The sequence below is a fragment of the Eulemur rufifrons genome, chromosome 6, assembly GCF_041146395.1.
Source record: "Eulemur rufifrons isolate Redbay chromosome 6, OSU_ERuf_1, whole genome shotgun sequence".
In the NCBI taxonomy this organism is placed as follows: Eukaryota; Metazoa; Chordata; class Mammalia; order Primates; family Lemuridae; genus Eulemur; species Eulemur rufifrons.
This window is the reverse complement of record NC_090988.1, coordinates 97,299,743-97,309,502: the sequence shown is the minus strand read 5'-3', so window position 1 is coordinate 97,309,502 and position 9,760 is coordinate 97,299,743.

Sequence of the window (9,760 nt, the reverse complement as noted above, 5' to 3'; positions counted from 1 at the left end):
GCTCAGCCGCCTGTGCAGCGTCCCTGTCCCTCGGCAGCCGCGACCTTCCAGTGCCCTCTGGGGGCCTAAGGAAGTGGCAGCTCTTTAAATCCCCAGTGACCACTCCGCCCCCAGAGAGCCAAGTTTCAGTTTCTCCTAAAGCCACTTGCTGCCCAGAATCCCTGGCTCCGGGTTGCTCACGTGGGTGGAATTTCCGAACATGAACTGGCCTTCCGGTTGGGCCCCTTCTCTGGAAGGAGGCTGGTGGAGGGTGGGGAGGAGGGAAGACTAAAGGCCAGGTGTGGGGAGGGTGTTCTGGGGGAGGGAGGGCAGGGGGCCAGGGACGGAGCTGAGAGGAGAAGCCAGCAAGGACCAAGGGTGCATGTAGGGTATGGAGAGCCCCTGGGCTCCGGAATTGAGGGAGCCCAGGTTCGCAGCCCACGTTGCAGCTGTGCAGCTTTGAGAAGGTGACTCACCCTCTCTGAGCCTTAGTTTCCACATCTGTAAAAGGTATGAGAGAGATGGCACAAATACCCACTCCCAGGCTTGGTGTAGGAGCTAAGCTAGATAATACGACCACCCTCAGCCCTCTGAGACTAACGTTGAGGCATGCCTGTAAAAATAAGCAAGTCCCTTACATAGAGCAGATGGATAAATTACTGTTTTCATACCACAAACCACACGGCAGTGGAGAGACTGATGTGTGGTGTTTCGGAGCCCAGCTTGCAAGCTATGTGACCTGGGTTCGTAATTTCACCTGCCTGCACCTCTGTTTCCACATCTGTGGAGCGGGGATACAAATAATTTTTTTGTGAAGATTAAATGAGTTAAGGCAGGTAAGTCACTGAAACCATGCCTGCTGCAGACAGAATAAGGCCTCAACAAACATTCACAATTGTGATACGGCGTAAGATTCAAAACTGCACTTATTGTATGAAAATAGCAAGCTGCAACAAGATCTGAACAATATGCTATAGTTTCTATGAGGAAATGGACACATGGACACATAAAGATGTAATAAAAGATAAACACACGCCTGAGAATGAGAAACAACACTCAGAGAATGGTGAAGGGAAGCGAGGGGTGGTCTGAGAGGGACACACAGGGACTCTGTCCACTTGTCTGTAGTGTTTTAATAGCCTGAACTGTGTAAACAGTTCTCTGTGATATTATCCACACTTTGGGGTAATACTTGAAATGTTTCATAATAAAAACTTTTAAAGACCTAGCAAGCCCTGCAGCCCCAGGCAAACCTGAACGGGTGTCGGATCTCTGAGAGAGACGGCGCCTGGATGGGACATCTGTCGGGGGTTGGAGGAGCCGGCGACTCCTGTCCGAGAACTGCGCGCAGTTAGGGTCCTGTGGTCTGTGCTTCTTGGGGGTGTGCCTGAGTCCTGAGGGCTCAGGGCCGATGATGCGTGGTCACAGGGATGGCCAGTGCTGCATATAGGATCTTCTGACAGGTACACTGGGGGTGACAGAGAAATCTTACCTATGTGACAGACTGTGTTCTGAAGATGGAAAGAATGAGAAGAGTGGCAGCTCTGTGGACATTGTAAAGTACCATGTCCCATTCCCCCGCCTGACACTTGTGGTGTCATACTGTGGCCTCTAGGATTAATGCAGTGTCATCATTAAAAATGCCTGGCAGGGGGCGGGGGGCAGGATTGGGCATGACGGCTGGGCCTTGCCCTCCTTGCTTCTGAGGGGCCTGGGGGCAGAGGCTGACGTGGGACACCCCATGCTGCGAGGCTGCCCCAGTTTCTCTGAATTATTTTTGTTCCCCAGGAACCAGGAGGGCTGAGGCTTCTTGCCTGAGGTGGGCCCCAGCGGGACTCATTAAGCCAGTCCCCGGGCTCCACAGGAGCCAGCTGCAGGAGGCTCGTGCATGACGTAACTAAGAAAACACACCTGTGTGTGCACGCGTGTGTGTGTGGAGAGGGGCTAGGGCCCGCGTGTCCCCATCCCAGCCCCCAGCCCCAGCCCAGGACCTCCAGTCTTCCCCCTAGAAGGGAGAGAGTCAGCAGGTGTGGCTCCTCCCAGGAGGCCACAGCCCTGGAGGCAGCGTTTATGGCTTGATCTCCTTGAGGAGGAGACTGGGAGCAGGAGCGGCAGGGAGGGAGGGACTCTGGGAAGGTAATGTTTAACCACGAATGTCTGTGCGAGGCCCCCCTTCCCCCTAGGTGGACGCCAAGGCCAGCGGGGCCATCCAGCCTGACCTCCCACTCAGATGGCGTCTCAGTCTGTAACACACTACCACAGCCTGAGTGGCTTAAACAACAGACCCATTCTCGCAGTTCTGGAAGCGGGAAAGGCCAAGATCAAGGCGTTGGCAGATGTGGTTCCCGGTGAGGGCCGTCTTTCTGGCTTGCAGACAGCTGCATTCTAGCTGTGTCCTCACATGGCAGAGAGACAGAAAGCTCTGGTCTCTCTGTCTTCTTGTGAGGACGCTCATCCCACCCTCATGAGCTCGTCTAAACCTAGTTACCTGCTAAGGGCCCCACCTCCATCCACATACCGTCATATAGAGGGTTGGTGCTTCAACACACGAGTTCGGGGGTGGGGGACACAAACATGTACAACATGTACCCCCCAAATCTATTAAAGAAATAGAAAAACAAGAAAAAGGAAAAAATGGTGGGGTCCAAAAACAGGGATGAGGTTTTCTTTTCCTAAGGAAGTACCTTTTGAATGGGAAAAAAGTTAACGATTGTGTTTATGTGTGAGAAGTGGCACTTAGTGTCTGATGTAAACTGCCCCGCATTTCTCAGGCTTACAGAGGAGCTCGAGACGGGAGATCAGGGTTCTCTGGATTCTTGGTTGTCCCTACTTAGCCCTTCGCTGTCATTCATTGCCTTTTGAGTGGACTTGCCTTAATTTCACACAGTGTTGCAGTAAATGAAGTATTCTCTATGAGTCGCTCATGAAACCTTCGCTGAGAGGTAGGAGAGCTCTGTGTTAGAGGAGTCTCTCTCCCGTACAAATTATGGCGTCAAACTTAACTTACTGACCAGCCTGGAGTGCACCAGCCTCAGGCACAGCTGGACCATGCTGCCCAAGCAGTGTCACCAGGAGACTCGCTCCACCTGCTCTCCCGGGGCCTGCAGAAAGAGGGCCACAGAAACACCAGCTTGGCTTCCCCAGGGGGAGACATACCCCACCTCCTGCCACTGTCCCAGTAGTTTCAGCAAAGTCCCCAGGCCTGGCTCTCCACGGTCTGGCTTGCGTCATGTGCGTATTCCTGACACAGGTCACTGTGGCCAGAGATAAGGTGAGACTGCCAAAGCCAGAGTCCCAGGCCCACCCTGGAGCCCAGGGATGGGGTCAGCCCTGTCTAAGCCATAGGGATGACGGGTGAGGAAGGGGCCCCTCCTTAGGGCACCAGGTGCTGTCAGTGGAAGAAGGCTGAGTGGACGCTGGGGCGATGCCACTTCCCTGGCTCAGATTCAGCTATGCGAAGCTGTCACTCGGCTGCACATCCCTTGCCCCGGGTCACATCCCCAGGTGGATGGACTCAAATCCCCACGTGTCTCTGACACCAAGCTCCGCGCTCTCTTTCCATTACTGCACAGCTGCCCGAGTTGGGGAGGAAGGTCCCAGCGGTCAGAGACCCATGTACAGGAAAACGAAGGCTTGCTGAGGGGACGAATTCAGATGAACTAAATACTGGGCAGAGCCTGGGCCAGCGACGTCATGGGGACTCCCCAAGGCATGAAGTTGGGGGGGCTGGGTTGACTTTCACTTTCAGCACAGCACGTGGCCAGTGCTCATTAAAGCCTAAGTCTGGGCCGGGCGTGGTGGCTCACGCCTGTAATCCTAGCACTCTGGGAGGCCGAGGTGGGCGGATCATTTGAGCTCAGGAGTTCGAGACCAGCCTGAGCAAGAGCGAGACCCCATCTCTACTAAAAATAGAAAGAAATTATATGGACAGCTAAAAAATATATATAGAGAGAAAAAAATTAGCCGGGCATGGTGGTGCATGCCTGTAGCCCCAGCTACTTGGGAGGCTGAGACAGGAGGATCGCTTGAGCCTAGGAGGTTGCTGTGAGCTAGGCTGACGCCACGGCACTCACTCTAGCCTGGGCAACAGAGTGAGACTCTGTCTCAAAAAAAAAAAAAAAAAAAAAAAAAAGCCCAAGTCTGCAAATAGCTGGGCCTCCCAGGAACCCGGTGACTTGACCTGAGGTTCTATGGGTTCGTCCTCGCCCAGGCCTCGGGGCTGAGCGACAGGAAGCAGGAACTGGCGGATGTCCCCACACTCAGCTCCCCAGCCAAGCCCCCGTCCTGCTGCGCCCTTTGCTGCCTCCACAGCTTGATGCTTCTGATTCTTTGCCACTCTGGGAAACTGACAGGAACTCCTGGAAACGGGCAGGGTGTAGAAACAATAAACAGCAGCGCTCCGAGAGTTCGCCAGCATCCCAGGGCTTTGCAGCAAGTGGAAGTTGCAACCACAGCTCCCGGATATTCCCAGGTAGTCCAAGCCCTAGAGAGACCTGGGTTCAAATCCTTGCTCTGCCACTGCTAGCTGTGTGACCTTGGACAAGACCCTTGGTTTCTCTGAGCCTCAGTTTCCTTGTCTGTAAAATAGTGACAATACCCTTGCTTTGCCAGGACTGTCATGATAACTGAAACCACACATGCAAAGTGGTCACCAGGGAGCTTGAGTGAGTCCCCTCTACCTTGTCCCTGTGTCCGTTAGAGACAGGAGGGCAGGGCTGGGCTGGGCTGGGCTGGGGAATGAAGCCCAACCCAGCCTGGCCAGCGACCTGCAATGTACCAGGCAGGAGAGCACTGCCCTTGGCAGATCCAGCATCAGGGATGGCACCAGGGGTGCAGGGGAGCTTTGGCCAAGCAGGTTGGCAGCGGGTCATGGCCACAGGACTCTAGAGATTATCTGGTCTCCTTCTTTTACAACTGGGAAAACTGAGGCTCAATAAGAGAAGGGGGCTTGGCCAAGTGCAAGGAGGTTTTGGAGCCAGGCAGACCCGGGCTCTGCCACAGCCTCAGTGAGCTCTTCTCATCTTAATCCTCGCTGACCCAGCCAATGTCTCGGGGCCCTGGAGGGGAAATAATGGAGGACACTGGGCACCCCTAGAAGGGCAGGGAGCATTTGTACCTGCTGTGGACCGGCAGGAAGATTGAGGGGTGCACTGCTGATGGGGCCTCCCAGAGGTCTCAGGTTCCTGAAGCCAGGAAAGGGACCCCACCCATCCAGAAGAAAGGCTGGGAGTGGTCGCAGGAGAATTGGGTTCACCTGCAACTTATATGCGCCAGGCCAGGGCCGGCCGGGGGCTTCCTGGGAGAAACAGACACCACAGAGCCCAAGGAGGGCACTTTGCAAAACAAGGAACTGAGGGCGGGTACTGTGGGCACAGGTTCTGCTCCCGGGGCTGCCACCACCTGCTTCCACCCAGACCTCAGTCTCCCTTCCTGACACCCGTGGGGAGAGGGTTCTGAGATGCCCTTCTTGGTTTGGGCCTAGGGTGGGAGCTGGGATATGTGGGGACCTCAGAGAGTGGGAGCTGGGTCTCTGATTTGGGGGGCAGAGAAGCCTGGTGGTTAAGAACAAGATTGACAAAGCTCTGCTGCTTCCTAGCTGTGTGAGCAGCTAGAAGCAATTAACAAACCCTCTGCCCCTGTCTCTATCATGCAGCAAGTATTTCTTGAGCATCTACTATGTGGCAGGCCCTGTTCTAGGTGCTGGGAGACATCTGTTCTTCAAAAAAAGATGCAAATCCCTTCCCTTCTGGACCTTCCATTCTAGGGAGGAGTGGGGCAGACAATAAATGTAATAAGTTAAGTGAATTATACAGTCTGCTGCAAGGCCATAGGTGCTGTGGGGAAAACAAGCTAGGTAAAGGATTTGAGGAATGTGGGTGGGGGGTTCACATGTAATTAGTGGGGTCAGGCTGGGCCTCATCGAGATATTTGAACAAAAAAATTTTTTTACACCGACACTTGAACAAAGAATTGAGGAGGAGAGAGTGGTGACAGGGAGGTACTGGTTGTGGAGTGGAGGAATGTAACGTACCCCAGGCCCAGGTGGGACTGGCAGGGCAGGGGGAGCAGGAGATTGGGGTGCAGAGCCACAGGGCCACTCATACAGGGCCTTGTAGGCCACTGAAGACCTTGGGCTCTTCCTCTAGAAGACACAGGGGGCATGGGAGGGACTGGGGCAGAGGAGGGATGCGATGCACGGGTTGGAAGGGTCTCTGTGCCTTGGGAAGGGGAGCACGGAAACTGATCAGGAGGCTGCTGTGGTGATTCAGGTGAGTGGTGGCTCGGTCACATGGAGGTAAGAGTGGTACCTGAGCCTCAGCTTGCTGAGGGAAAGCACAGCAGCACGTGGGCGCCGGGTGTCAGCAACTACTGCTCTCGTTCGCCAGGCCAGGCCCCGTGGAGGCAGGAAGCTCAGGCACAGCCTTGTTCTCGAGGGTGTGCGGCAGGTGAGGTGGACTGCAAACGTGCTTGTTGGAAGAGCTCAGAGTTTTCAAGTCCTTCCCACTGCCAAAGGTTCTGGAAAGGCTTGCAGATGTCATGTGCCCTTGGGTGGATGGCAGGGAAGTGCGTCACAGCTCCTTTTGTCCTCTGGAAGTTGGAGAGGATGCCTCCTTTGCCTCCCACACGAGACAGCTGGGCTAAGACTTGTAATGAAGGTACTCGAACACTGTGACTTGCCATTTGAAGCATTTGGCAGTGGCCTGAGTGTTGTATATACCCACTGAGTAATCAGTGACCAGCTCTGGGGACAGGGCTGCCCTTGGATGCTTAAAGTTGATGAAGACGAGAGGTGGGAATACTAGAGCAGGCCAGGGTAGAACTGTAGTCTGTATGTAGTTCCCATTTCAGGGTTTAGGCTGCACATTCAACCTTCCAGTTCTGTTTACTAATAGGACAAAATCTATACTTGGGTGTGCTGCCACCAAGTGCTGGTTAGGGCCTCTGTCACAGGCACATGGTCCAAAAAATAAGACTTGAATCATAGATGTGTCTGACCAGAGAGAAAAACAGGTTTTCAGATTTCTCATTAAAACTGTAACTTTATTTATTTGTTTATTTATTATTTTTTTGAGACAGGACCTCGCACTCTTCCCCAGGCTGGGGTGCAATGGCATGATCACAGTTCACTGCAGCCTCAAACTCCTGGGCTCAAACAATCCTCCTGAACAGCTGAGACTACAGGCACACACCACTTCCCTAGGATAATTTTTTAATTTTTTGTAGAGACAAGGTCTCGATATGTTTCAGGGGCTAGTCTCAAACTCCTGGCCTCAAATGATCCTCCTGTCTCAGCCTCCCAAAGTGCTGGGATTACAGGCATGAATCATAGCACCCAGCCTAAAACTTTACCTTTATTTTAAACAACCTAATATGAACATTATAGTTTAAACGAATCAAACAGAAAATGTGTCTAGAGCATATATAAAAATAAATATACTAAAAAAAAATAAAATACTTAGGTATACTTCTTGCTAATATTTAATGATCAGCAATTATAATTTAAGCAGGATCTTCTCCCCTGACTTTTAAAAAAATTTATTTTTATTTTATCAGGCAACACTTCATTCAAAAAACAGAAGGAGGCCAGACACAGTGGCTCACGCCTGTAATCCTAGCACTCTGGGAGGCCGAGGCGGGAGGATGGCTCAAAGTCAGGAGTTCGAGACCAGTCTGAGCAAAAGCGACGTCTCTACTAAAAAATAGAAAGAAATTATCTGGACAACTAAAAATATATAGAAAAAGTTAGCCAGGCATGGTGGTGCATGCCTGTAGTCCCAGCTACTCGGGAGGCTGAGGCAGGAGGATCACTTGAGCCCAGGAGTCTGAGGTTGCTGAGAGCTAGGCTGACGTCACAGTACTCTAGCCCGGGCAACAGAGCAAGACTCTGTCCCAAAAGAGAAAAAAAAAAAAAAAAAAAACAGAAGGAGTGTTCCCTCCCATGGCTTTTTTTCTTTTGGTTCTAGAATATCAAGAGTTTTGTTGTTTTTCCTTATGATTATGAAGGTGATAGAGGAAGTAGCATGGCTGATTAAAAGACCTTTTTAAAATTAAAACTATAATGCCAAATCGTCCTCCCTAGCCACTGGGTAAACATGCCTATTTTTTTTTTTTTTTTAATTCTTATTTCAGCATATTGTGGGGGTACAAAAGTTTAGGTTACGTATATTGCCCTTGTCCCCCCATCCCACAAACATGCCTTTTTAAAAGGCATCTGGGGCCGGCGCGGTGGCTCACGCCTGTAATCCTAGCACTCTGGGAGGCCGAGGCGGGTGGATTGCTCAAGGTCAGGAGTTCGAGACCAGCCTGAGCGAGACCCCGTCTCTACTAAAAATAGAACGACATTATATGGACAACTAAAAATCTATATAGAAAAAATTAGCCGGGCATAGTGGCGCATGCCTGTAGTCCCAGCTACTTGGGAGGCTGAGGCAGTAGGATCGCATAAGCCGAGGAGTCTGAGGTTGCTGTGAGCTAAGCTGACGCCACGGCACTCACTCTAGCCTGGGCAACAAAGTGAGACTCTGTCTCAACAAAAAAAAAAAAATAAAAAAAAAAAATAAAAGGCATCTGGAACTCTATCTTCAAGTTATAATCCATTTTCTTAGCTCGAAGTTCTCCCTCGGAAAGCAGGTTTCACAGCTGTCAGGATTTGGGTATTTTAATATCATGATTCTTTCTTGTGAAAAAAAATATATTCATGGTTATATATAACTACAGCTCTATATATCTTCCTTCCCAGTTTTCTTTCAAAGGTATTTCCCAAAGATTTCATTTCCTTCTGCTCCTCTGCTTCAAGTAAAAAAACGAAAAGAAAAAAGAGCTCTCTTTCCTCCTTTCCATGAAGCAAATGAAAACATAGCCCATGCCTAGCCCCTACCTTTAGTCTTTAAAAGCCTCTCTGCCCTCTGATTTCTAGCTACAAGCAATTCTTCAAAAGTTAAACACAGTTACTTCCTGGACTCCCCCTTTTCACAGAGCTTGTAGGTTGTTTTTTTTAATCGCCATTCACTGAAATCCTACTATGTGGCCCTAGGAAGCTACAACACCAGGGACAGGCAGGACTTCAAGTATGACATTTAAATAAGTATTTCAATGCTAGTGGAAGTTTAATAAAGTAAAACAATCCAGAAGTGCTTAAAGTAATACTTTAAGTTCTCCCAAACTTACTTTCCAGAGATAGCTGAATTGCAGTGATTTTCAAACTCTTCTGTAACTCACAGTGAGAAGTACATACATCCATATAAATATCTGAAACAAATGTTTCACCAAACACTACTTACCTTTACTACGTGGGTAAAGGTGGTGATGTTTTCTGTTTGGTTCATTCTATTTAATTTTTGTTAATGCTACTAGGTTGAACCGTGTGAAAATGATATCTTTGTAGTCAAAATAGTCAAACATGGGCAATTTCCTATGGTTCAACCTATTTGTGACACTACAGTAATTTCACAATCCACTTAATGGACTGCATCCCATAGTTTGAAAAACATTGTTTAATGGGTATGTTTCCAGTTAATGTTATTTTTTAAATAAAAATGGGATTGAAATTTGATTATTTCATTTAATATTGTATGGACATCTTTCCACCTCACCCTCCTTAAGGGCTCCATGGAATCCACATACACCTACCCTGGCTTAGGTTAACCTGCCCTCACTGAAGGCACTCAGGTTTTTTCCAATTTCTTTCTGTTCCAAACCATGCCACAGTGAACTTCCTTGTCATAAAGGAAGGTATTGCTCACGTGCAATACCAGAATTTCTGTGGCACAGTCTCCTGGAG